The 11,976-nt window shown below is 45.1% G+C and overlaps 1 protein-coding gene across 1 annotated transcript in view; it reads right to left on the minus strand.

Annotated features, from left to right (window-relative positions):
• Positions 1-11,408, minus strand: part of LOC103530805 (lethal(3)malignant brain tumor-like protein 3) — a 49,682-nt gene extending 38,274 nt beyond the window's left edge. The window contains 1 exon segment of the mRNA XM_030464509.1: positions 11,337-11,408. The gene's annotated coding sequence lies outside the window, so the exon portion shown is untranslated.
• Between the last annotated feature and the right edge of the window lie 568 nt (positions 11,409-11,976).

Consider the following 11,976-nt stretch of genomic DNA (forward strand, 5'->3'; position numbering starts at 1 on the left):
TTCATTAGTTCGAGACCTTTTCTCAGCCATCTGCTTTTCACTCAAACCTGCTACACCCACTCTTAAAGCATTTGCTTCACCTCTGAAGCAGGGCTGCTCACTGCATTGAGAAGCACTGTTCCTCCTCCACTGCATGCTTCCTGGGCTCAGGATCCTGCCTCCAGCACCCTATCAAAGCCTTGTTCCAACTGTTCTGCCCTCTTTTCCCTTCCTTTTATCTGAAGCCTGTATTTCTTAAAGCTTCAAAGATGCTGGACTTGCTTCTAAAAAGCTCACTGCTTCCTCTGTAGCCCTGAAGAGACAAAGCATCATTTTTATTTCATCACGAAAGGAAACAAAACCATTTCAAAGAAATGATAATTCTAAGTGGTCCAAGTTTCTGCAGACCATCTAGTTCAGAGCAGAAGCCCTTCCCTTTCCTCAAGTGCCAGAAGAGAAGCAGCACAGTGGTGCAGATCCCAAGGGTCCCTAAGGACAGCTCAGCAGCAGCAGCAGCAGGTCAGTGGAAGGAGCATCTCCAGAGCTCTCAGTGCCACAGTGAGTGCAAAGCAGACTTGCAGCTGGAGGTGGGGAAAGGTGATAAAGTCATTTGTATGAGCAGATAGTCTCTGGGGTTGAGCCACTCCTGCATACTAATTCAGTCCCTATTCAATCCAACCCAGTGCAGCCAGCACAGAGCTCTGCCCTCCTTTCACCATCTCATGGTGCACCTGCAGCCACTGAACTGGGGAAGCTCTGCTCAGGCCCTGTAAAAACTCAGTTTGTGTTAGAAAAACAATGAGCACCTTTAACACCAGTCTGATCTGATGCTGGCTGATCCATGGAGGACACCTCCAGTTTCAACCTGAAACTCTTCAAGGCAATATCCCTGACTCCTGAATTCTGGAAATGCCTAACTGGGCTGCTACCAGGACTGCAGCTTCCTTTACACAAAGGGGCTCCATGCTGCGTGTCTGCCAACACAAACCCTCCACCATCCTTCCTGAGAAATTTTTAAGGAAGCTAAGGAAACATCTTGCATGCAAAGAGAGGGGGAAAGAATAAACAGCAAAAGCAAAACAAGAGAAGTGTTTGGCATTTCTGTTGGAAAAAAAAAAGTGTCTGGCATCTTAAGAATGAAGTGGCTTCCTGTGGAGAAAGTTGTCATGTCCCAGCCAGACATTTCTGCCACACTCACTAACCCTGCTACTCAGTGCCCCTACACTTGACCATCTAATACAAAATACAAAATTATTTGTTGCCTTTCAGTCTAATAAATAACATGGTGCTTTCTCCATTCTCTACAATTATGAGGAATCAACACAAGTGAAGCTGTTCCTGCAAAGGGACTTTCCTGGTGGTTAGGAGAAAACCTGTGGCAACACATTGCTGAGCTCTTCTAAACAGAAGTACAATGCCTTTGGTTAAATACAAGGTAAAAGTTAGGCCACTGCAAAACAATCATCCAAAGGATCTCCTAGAAAGCCAGTGGACCCATTTCCATGGCAGTTTTACAGGGGTGTAAACCACTGATCTCAAAACATTCCAAGCATTCAAGTTCATCCACCATTTGTGGCAGAAGCATCTTCCTGGGAGCCTGCGTGGGGTCAGAGTCATTTCTGCACAAAGGGAAGAGGAGGGGAGGAAGGGGAAGACTCAACACTCACAAAGTGGGGGTCCTGATTCTGAATCTCTGATGTGATCCCAACAATCTGATTTTTCAAAGCTCTCAAGTCCCTTCTGCTCCAATTTATTTCACTTGGAATTGATTTTTTTCCCCCTCACAGCAATTCAGAACTTGCAGGCTTGAGGGCAATTTTGTGTATTCCTTTTCAGCCATCAGAACTGCAATCGAACTGAAACAGCAGCTGAAGGTAATTTTGGAAACAGACACTCACTGTCCTCCCTCCTCTGACATAGTAACACCACGCCTGTGACCAGCACATCTTCCTTCTGATTTCCACAAGAGCTGTATTTGTCACTACTGTAAATACATGAGACAAACACTGCTGTAAAAAGCTGCAAAAAAGAATCACTGATGTGCAAAGAACCTAAAGACTCAACCCCACAAACTGAGACATTTTCTGTGAAAGGCAGATTTTGTTTCTCGTGCTGGGCTAAAATTAATGGGATTTCTTGCCTCAGTATGCTGTATGGCCACGATGAGAATTAGGAAGATCAGGCCCATAACTTCTATTAGCAGAAAACAATTACTTAAAATACTTCCTGCCTTTAGAAATCAATTGAGCAAGAAATGAGAAGGGGAGAGGGAAGGGGAGTCACCCAGGCGTTCAGAAACACGACTAAAACTTCACCACTTCCTTGGTGATGCCAACCCAGTTGTTTAAAAGCAAGTGCTTTCTCTTTTAATTTGCCAACTCCAGAATAGATTGCAAATACTCTGCAGTGCCAAACACCTGGGGGCTGCTCAGGGATTGTGTTCCTTGGGTTCTTACTTGGATGTTGCTACCAGGCAAGGTACCAATGCCGGCTTTCCAGTCTAAGGCATTCACTATCTCGCTGTCTGCTGTCGGGATGCTGATGCCATCTGTCTCCAAGACATCCTGTTCCATCTTTCTGCTTAGTCTTTGGGCTCTTTATTTAATGTTAATAAAGAAAACTATGGTACGAAAACAGAACAAAACAAAACAAAACAAAACAAAAAAAAAAAAGAAGAGGCACAGAAGAATCAGGCCTGTTGCTCACACTTCACAAAGGCTTTTCTGAACAGTAAACTGTTTTTAAAAGACAGGAAACAACACCAGACTTGCTTTTTGCCCATGATACTTATGTAACCATGAATGGAAAGTTAAGAGCATCAAGCATAGGTGCAGTTTGAGAGCAAAAAGATAAACCAAGTAAGTTTTAACATTGATTTGATCTTTTTTGCTAATTATAATTCCCTGGCAAGGCCTTTGGGACTCTGAATTCAGTTGGAGCTTTGGTCCAGGTGTTAGGAATACCAAGATTTAAAATTACAGAACCACAAGTATCTATGTATATACCTATTATATATATATATATATACACAAACTCATGTACTATCTACAAGTGACATGTCTGCAGAGCCTTGGGGGGGAGCAGCAGCATCTAATGGCTGTTGCCAGGTCCCTTTCCACTGCTGGCACATCAAGGCTACAAGCTAGCAATGCCATAAAGATCTTAACAAGTTTAAGCATTTCACATCCCAGCAAATAAACTAATGGGCTCCATTAGAAGGCTCGACTAAAAGCCACACTGCTATATGTGCTCCTCATATTCAACACTTTTTGGGAAGGAAATTAATCAAACACTGGCCATAAATTAATTGCATGTTCCTGTCCTTCAAAGGTAACCTGAATATTTTCAATCTGGGAACAGAACTGCTCACTTAAGGAGAAAAAAAAAAAAAAAAAAAAAAGGAAAAAAAAAAAATTAAAAGCTTCACAACCTTCCCTTGAACTGTTAGCTCTACTAATTTTCTCCCAGCTGAACAAACCCACTGGTAATAAGTTGGAAGAAGCACAGCCCAACGGACAGGTCTAACGGCATTCCTGGGGGTGAAGACTGTGGGGGGCTGCCCAGGGACACCTGAATGCTGGAGTTCAACAAGGTCACCTCTAGCTCTAAACTCCAGAGTAAGAGAGTACCACCTCAGGACTATGTGCTTGATCTGTTTCTCTCTTTCAGCACTGAAAAGTGCCTTAAGATCCAGGGCAGGTTATGAACTGCTGAGCACTTAGGGCACAACTCAACAAGTCTACGCCTTCCCCATGCCAGACCTACCTAGAGCTGGAGTGTTCAGTTTAATTCAGCCCAAGGCAAACCCACAGGTCTGATACAGGATAATATATGATGTCTGAGAAGCCCTAAAGCTCTCATCCCAGCATCACAGCTCTTTACAATTACCCTCACTGGGTCAAAAGTGGGACAGATGTTTGCACCTTGCAATACCAAACATCTTTAGGTATCGCGACCCAACCCTGGCAGGAGGAGCTCTTTTGGGTTTTTTTCCCCCCAAAAAAGTTAAAATTCCAGCTACTCACAATCCTGTATAAATTGTGAAGATCAGAGGCATACAGGCCAGGCAGAGCAAGTCAGGAGGGTGAAAAGGGGAGCCAAGTGGAGCTGCAGAAGCCTCCACAGCTTCCCCTGGTTTTAACAGACCCAAACATCTGGAGCTGGTGTCCCTGGTGACGGACACAGAACAGCACCAGCACTGCATGGAACCACAGAACCAGGGCTTCCACCATCCTCTGAATCCCACTAAAGAAGTCTCATGTGCAGTGATACTGACCCTAGCTGATGGTTCAGCATACATTAATATTTGATGTCCCCTTTATATCCATAAAAACGTGGGTTTAGGCAACACGCTGATACCAGTTTCAGCAAGGGCAAACCCATCACTTTTTAGATGTTGTTCTTGCATTCAGGCTTTAAAAATAAAGAAGCTGGAACAGTAGGACTATTTACAGAGCTCCCTCTGGGACAAGGGGGTTTGAAGGTACTGAGACAAAAGTGATTAAGTTGTAGAATTTATTTAAAACTGGGTCAGGAAAACTGTCAAAAATCACAATGGAGAAAATAATCTGGTAGTACCCAGAGAAGACCTGTTACAATAATGAGCCTTTTTCATCTCTCCATTTTATAAATCTAGTAAAACCCCTAGAAAAATATAATAAAGAAATTACGTTTCTTATAATGCTCCCTATCAGTAAAATCTATAATAAAACCACGATAGCCCAATAAAAGCAAGCAAACTGCCCCATTAAAAAGACAGCAGAAACTAACTTGAAACATTCTGAAGAGCCATAGTCAGGCAGGAATGTTCCCCATTTGTCCATATTTGTGATGGCTTCTCAGCTTTAACATTTTAAGACCCAGAAACATCCATGCAAAAGAAGATGTAGCAAAACTCAGCTCAGTCCCAAGTTGCAGATTCAGATTTATGAAATGATAAATGACTACCAGGCTGGCAGAGGTTCTGCTTCATAATTAATAAGCTACAACCCAGACCTCTGTGCTTTATCTTTACACAGGGAATCCACAGACAGAGGAGGTCAGAAATACTCAGGTTTTACCTCACTTTTGCCACTGAACCACAGTGCAGCCTTGGGAAACTGCTTCCTCAGTAGTGCAGAAAACTAGGCTTTGGTTTTTAACATCCACCTTGCCTCAGTTGGCAAAAAACAAATAATTAAATGAAAGAAAAAAAAGGTGCAAGTTCTTAGAAACAAATAAAAGTGGGAAGGCTAAATGGGTGGATGGGGATTCACTGTGTTACCTTATACACCATCAGACCTAATGGGAAGAGAAGCATTAAAACAGAAACCCCACTTCAGATGCTGGGAGGCTGACATCCAACAGCATGAGGATTTCAGTTTCTTTATACAAGGGTGAATGTGAGAAAGGCAATGGTGCAATAAACCCAAAGCTTGTAAATCAAGGAACAACAGTGAAGTTCACAGCCCTTCTGGCTAAGGCTCCATGTACCAGGAGGCAAAATTACATTTGAGAAGCAGCTGCCATGAAGAAAACCATCTGATATTGTGCTGTTCTGGGAATAACTGACTTACAAATCACCTTTCTTCCCCAAAACAGAATGGGAAACCTAGCAAAGCTGGTGAGTTCAGTCAGAGAGCTGGCATGCAGAGCTCTGAGCATCCCCAGTTTCTGGTGAGATTTGGCAGCAGTGTCTGACACCCAAGGTGTTAGATCTGCCAGTTACTCTTACAGTGTTAGCAGAGAACTGAACTGCAATCTATACAGAACCAAAAAAAAATAATCCATGACTTCTAGCAGGGCACAACCAATCTGATCTCAGGAACTGCTCTGAACACTTACCAGTTCAGACACAAAAATCATTTGCCTGTCCTTTGCTATGATGATGACTGATGCTACTTTTCTAACCCATCAAAAGTGATTACCCACCTCGGGCAAGTAATATTTTGCAGGGTTGAACTAATGCCATTAGAAAAAGAAAACAGCCTCACCTCCAGGAACCTCATCAGTCAGGGATGAAATGAACTTTCAGAGCCTGCAATGGAACCATACCAATGCCTCAAGAGAGGTGTTAGTAGCCACTGGCAAGTGTTTAACAGTGAAGAAGACTTAAGTGCTTTCACTATGTCAGTGATGGGGAAAAAAAAAAAGAAAAAAAGAAAAGACAGGGAAAACTTTAACTACAAAATAAAGAAAATATTGGTTGAAAGAGGAAAATGGTTGACGAAATTAAGAGGGATGCCTTGGGCTTGCAGCATGGGCTGGAATGGAGGAGAAACAAACACTTTTTACCTTAGCTCTGTCACAGGACTGTAAAAATCAAACTGCTTTGGTTTTCTGGAGTTTCCCATATTCATTTGTCCAACACAGCCCTTCCAAGGTTACCCTTGTGTGACATCCTGAAGCCAGCAAGGAAGCAGCTTTTCTCCTGTCCTTTCTGCTGCAGGAGCTGAACAAAGCATGCAGGGCTGAGCTGGAGAGCATCTTGACCTACACCCAACAGACAGGGAGGAACACAAGAGGAAGTGCAAAACCCACTTCCATGTCCAGAGTCCAGTGCTTTCTGATGATTTACTGAAAGTGAGGAACAGAAATACATCTGACCTCCATCTTCAGAGCTTGCATTAAGAGCATTTGGTGTTGAGCTGCTTGTCCCCAGCTCCTCACCTGCTCATGAAGAACAGTGGCTCTGGGGAAGGCACCTGACAAAGCCCTTTGCAAACCTGGCACTCCACAGGCTCAGGATATCTCCTTCAAGGCCCAAAATGGTGACACTGCTGATCCCAGGCTCTGGGAACCACTGGGAGCTACTCCAGCACTTGCACACACTGGTGAACTTCACCTGGTGCCACACAGAAATCATACATCACAAGATCTGCCACATTCAGAAGCAGCTCTGCAGGAGGGACCCTGGCCAGACACTGGAACTTCTGCCATTCTACATCTGATCCATCTTCTACAACAACAGATCCAAGATATAAATACTTCCCATCAGTCATAATCAGAACTATTTTCACTCAAAACTTAATGGCCTGTAAGGAAGCTGTAAGATTTGTCATTCAAGATAAAGTCTATTTTGTGACATTAAAAACACAATGCTGGGGGGGAAAAATATTCTTCTAATAGAGAACTAAAAGTTCAGTCACAGCAGTCACATGTTTAACTAAGACACAATGAATTAATTCTGCAATCAAACATTCTCTTAAAGTGGAAGTAGTCAGCAAAAGCAATTGAGAGGAGCATGCCATTACCCACCAGGTTTTGCTGTCCTCCCACATTTCTGACTTCTACAGCAGCTGCATGCTGGGTGTGGGCTCCCTGAAAGGCATTTTAAAGGGATGTCAAATCTCTGCACTAGTTATTTTATTCACTTCTGTTCTGAAGCCACTTTACTACACTGTTCTTTCCTGAATACTCCTGCTTTCCTGGGGAATAATTAGGACTGGTTACTTAAACTCCAAATGGCTGGTGTTAACAGGACTGATTTTAAACTCCAGAACTACCTGTGTGTACTTCCCAAGTTTCTCATGTGTCATGCTGACACCAACAGCAAGAGTTTCACCTTGAATAATGCAAGGCAAGTATTTTGAAAGTAAAAAAGAGCACAGAATTGATGAAGCAAACTTCAAGCATACAAGTAAGTGGAGGCTTGTCTTTGAGATGAAGCTGATGTTGAAGTCAAGAGGCAGAACCAGCTCGAGTGCCCATACTCTGGGTACATAATCATGCCACAAAAACTGCAAACCAGATTTTTCTTCTGGCATTTGTTGTCTAAAGAGCTTGGCAGATTGTTATTTGCAGATTTAGCATTACTACAGAATGAAGGAATTAAAGTAAAATCTGGCACAGATGGCCATGTAAAAACATCCAAACTTCTTTCAGTTAAGCATCACGTGCCTTCTTGATGTTAAATACAATGAGAAACTGCAAAAATACTGCTGCACAAAGGGTTAGGTCAAAAATTATCTTGAAAATCATCTGAAAAGTGAAAGGTTTAGTCAAGGAACTAATTAAACAAAACCCAGAAAAGTATTTTTTCAGGCAGTATGAAAAAAAGCCCAGCTTCAATCCCCCCTTTCCCATCAGAAGTTTTAGCAAGTACAGAAAGACAAAGAGCACAAAGAGAGGGAGCAGCAGGAATGCTACAAGAGCTGCCCTGTAACATCTGAAAACCCATTCTGATGCAGGTTGGAAAACACAGCACACCCCAGCAAGCCTTCCAAAACTTCTCTCTCCACCAACCCCACACCAAAAAGACAGATGAGCCACACGACTTCCCAGGGCTGTGACTATTCCCATGCCTGGGATCATCTGATGTGCCAAGGGAACCCCAGCCCTGCCCTGCAATGCCACCAGCAGCACAGGAGGAAGCTCTGATCTGCCCCCCAGCAGCCAAGAGTGAACTCTGCTGCTGCTGCTGACCTTCAGGTTTCTTGCTTAAATCAGGTTTTGTTTGGTTTAAAAGCTACAGCATAAATAGGCTTACCAAAACAAATCCCCTGTGGTTCATGAATAGAGCATCTACCTCTGTTTGCTTAGAGCTGCCATGCTTTTATCCCATCAGTTAGATGGATTCAGTCAGAAATTAGAAAAACCAAAGCCAAACCAAACCAAAAAAACAAACAAACAAAAAATCATCCCAACAAACAAGAGATGAGCCAAAAGATGCTAAACCTAGTAATAAACCACCCATTGCTTGGAGATGGAGTATTTTGCAGTTAAGTTGAACCATCTCTCTGGAAAGTGAACTGCCAAATTTAGAAAAGCCCAAATGCACCCAACCCCCCCTGCAGAGCCCAGCCAGGGCTGCTAATTAGGAAGGACAGGGTTTGGTGGGATGAATGTTTGCCTCCACTGCTAATTAATTCCAAGTGTCAGAGCTGTCAGCCCTCATGAACAACCAAATATTTGGTCACTTCACCCCCACTCTCTGATCTCAATTTTGTCCCCACTGTGCTACCTGCCTCCCTCCTCTGCACCTCAAGGCAACAGCTAGAGGGTTTGGAAAAAAGGCTGGATTAGATTCAGAATTATAAACTATGGGAGAGAGGGAATGGTGTCTGGGAAAGAAGAACTGACACTACAACTCAGGAACCACCTTGTTATTCCTTAGAAAGAGGGCCAAGTCCAGAGTAACCACTGCTGTGGTTCAGTCTGGTTCCGACCCAGTTTAACAGCATTTCCCCAATATTCAAATCGTGAAATTCTGATAATGGGACTTAAGCCTCCAAAACCCTTTCCTGAACAGAGGTGAGGCAGGGGCTGGCACAAGAGGGCTGAACAGATGACATCCACACCTCCATCCATCACCACCTCCACCCTGGGAGGATCTGATCTCCTCCACTGCTGCTCTTCTCACCTCTAAAAAACCTGCAGCCTTGACACAGAAAAGGACAAGGAGGTTATACTGAGGCTTTACCCTCAAATTCACATCTCCCCTGCCAATGGCATACATCACCAGACCTACAGGTGTTTGGACTAGAAGTTTTGTACGCAGACAGAAGCAAGACAAGTGAGACAAGGCAGCCAGACTTCCTGCTGATAAAACTTTTAAGCCAACCAACATGAAGTAAAATTGCAGATGCTGTTTTAAATGAATCTGAGATGCTACTTTTAATGACCAGTGCAGACCCGAGCTCCTGCTACTGACTTAAAATTCCTGTAAATAAAGAACTGGTGGTAAAATGAATAGACAGAATGGCTGAGGAAAAGAAAACACAACCTTGGGCCCCGAGAAGTCAGTCGGTCAGGAGTCCTCTGCAGAGCACATCTGCTTGTAACCACTCACCCTACTGCAACTTACTTATTATGGCAATAAAAACCACAATGGCAAGATAAATTAACTCTGGCCAAGAAAAATGGAACTGGCCCTGCACAATCTGCCCAGTAGCTGTACCCACTTGTAGTCAGCAGCTCAAATTCAGGCTCCATTTCCACCCCTGTGCTCAGGATGAATTACAATTTGTTTCACGGGCATTCAGCCTTAATAGGATTATTTGTAATGCAAGGTACAATCAATTTCAGACCAAAACTAGAGCACAGAGGCCAAAAATGTCTTCTGTTTTAATTGTATCTGTAATTACTTTATAAGACTACAATCCAGCAAATTACCCTGGGGACTCTTACTGCTTATTATTACATATCTTGCACCGCCAAGTATAAATACTGAGAGAAAGACCATTTCCAGCCTCAAAAATATATAAGTAATCGAAATATATGGGACAAGGAAGAGTGGGGAAGCAAAACACTGACACAAATGTCAGACTGTTGTTAACTGCTGTGAGGTCAGAAGAGTTTGCAGCCCATTCCCTCTTCTTTTGCTTCTGTTTTATTATCTAATAAGGCACAAACTAGAGAGGTCTTATGCAATTTGGCATACAAGATCAGAGGTCTTTATCCCTTAATCCCAACAACAGACCAACATGTGTATGATTTTATTTCTTTTATAAGCTTATCTGGGCAGTATTTGAAAAAATCAAAATGAGTGTTTTCATATTAAAAATCTAATCCAACTCCTTGTGGTACCAAGCATCAATAAAGTTGCCATAATCCTTTCTTCTGAGCACCAAACATTATTAATATTGTCCCATGCCCATCCTTACTCAAAGCACTGATCAATACTTATAAAGTATTGTGTTTATCACTCTATTTATCTGGCACTGCTCTTCCCTCTGCTCACAGTCATGTTAGCATCACTTCTAAGCTTTGAACTTGCTGTCAGAAACTTTGATGACGTTTATTTCCCTTATGTAAAAGTTTCTATTTTCAAAACTTAAATCTTTCTGGTCACGGCTAAATCTCCAATATTTAGTGGTCTGTATTTATATATTTTTACACATTCTGGAGTTTTCACACCCCCAGGAAGCCTCATCTGGAGGTGGGACCTGTGCTCGATAACACTGATTTTCTCAACTCCTGGATCCATTAGAAAAGGGCAAAAAAACCCACCCCAAAACCCCTAAATACTTAATAATTTCGCTTCGTAGCCTGTGAACAACTTCCAGTTTCTTCTGCACGAGTCCTAAGCTGAGCTTTAAAGCGGACTTTCCCCTTTACAGTGCCTTAAAACACTTTCCCCACCCAACAGGGAGCTTTAAACCGAAGGAAAGCCCGAGGGCTTCTCCTCAGCCCCCAGCGGGGAGGAGACCCCCGGAGCCCGGCCCGTCCTGGCTCAGGGTCGGGCTGTGAGGGGACCTGGAGCTTCCCCTCACCCCAAAGGCGCCATTTCCCCTCACAGACCCCGGGCCCGACCGGGCCGGTTCCGGCTCCGCCACAGCCGAGCAGCCCGGCCCGGCCCGGCCCCGCCGCCCCCCGCCACAAGATGGCGGCCGGCGGCTTCCCGCGCTCCCGCTGTTCCCCCCGCAGCCCCCACTCACCCCGGCCCGGCCGCCCGGGGCCTCTCCCGCCTCCCGGGGTCTTTTTCTCTTTAACTCCGGTAACAATTTGTGTCCCGGTGTCCCGCGGGACGGCGGAGCGCATGCGCGGCGATCCCGCTCCCCGCCGGTCCCGGCCCCGGACCGGGCTTGAGGCGGTGCTGGGGGCAGGGCGGGAGCGGAGCTGCGGAGGGGATGGGGACAGGGACGGGGACAGGGATGGAGCGGGATGGGGATGGGGACAGGGACGGGGATGGAGCGGGACAGGGACAGGGATGCAGCGGGACAGGGACGGGGACAGGGACAGGGATGGAACGGGATGGGGATGGGGACAGGGACGGGGATGGAGCGGGACAGGGATGGGGATGGGGACAGGCATGGCACTGGGACAGGGATGGAGCGGGATGGGGATGGGGACAGGGATGGCACTGGGACAGGGATGGAGCGGGATGGGGATGGGGACAGGGACGGGGATGGAGCGGGACAGGGATGGAACGGGACAGGGACGGGGACAGGGACAGGGATGCAGCGGGATGGGGATGGGGACAGGGACGGGGATGGAGCGGGACAGGGATGGAACGGGACAGGGACGGGAATGGGGACAGGGATGGCACTGGGACAGGTGTGGAGCGGGACAGGGATG

This window comes from Calypte anna, chromosome 23 (assembly GCF_003957555.1).
Source record: "Calypte anna isolate BGI_N300 chromosome 23, bCalAnn1_v1.p, whole genome shotgun sequence".
Taxonomy (NCBI): Eukaryota; Metazoa; Chordata; class Aves; order Apodiformes; family Trochilidae; genus Calypte; species Calypte anna.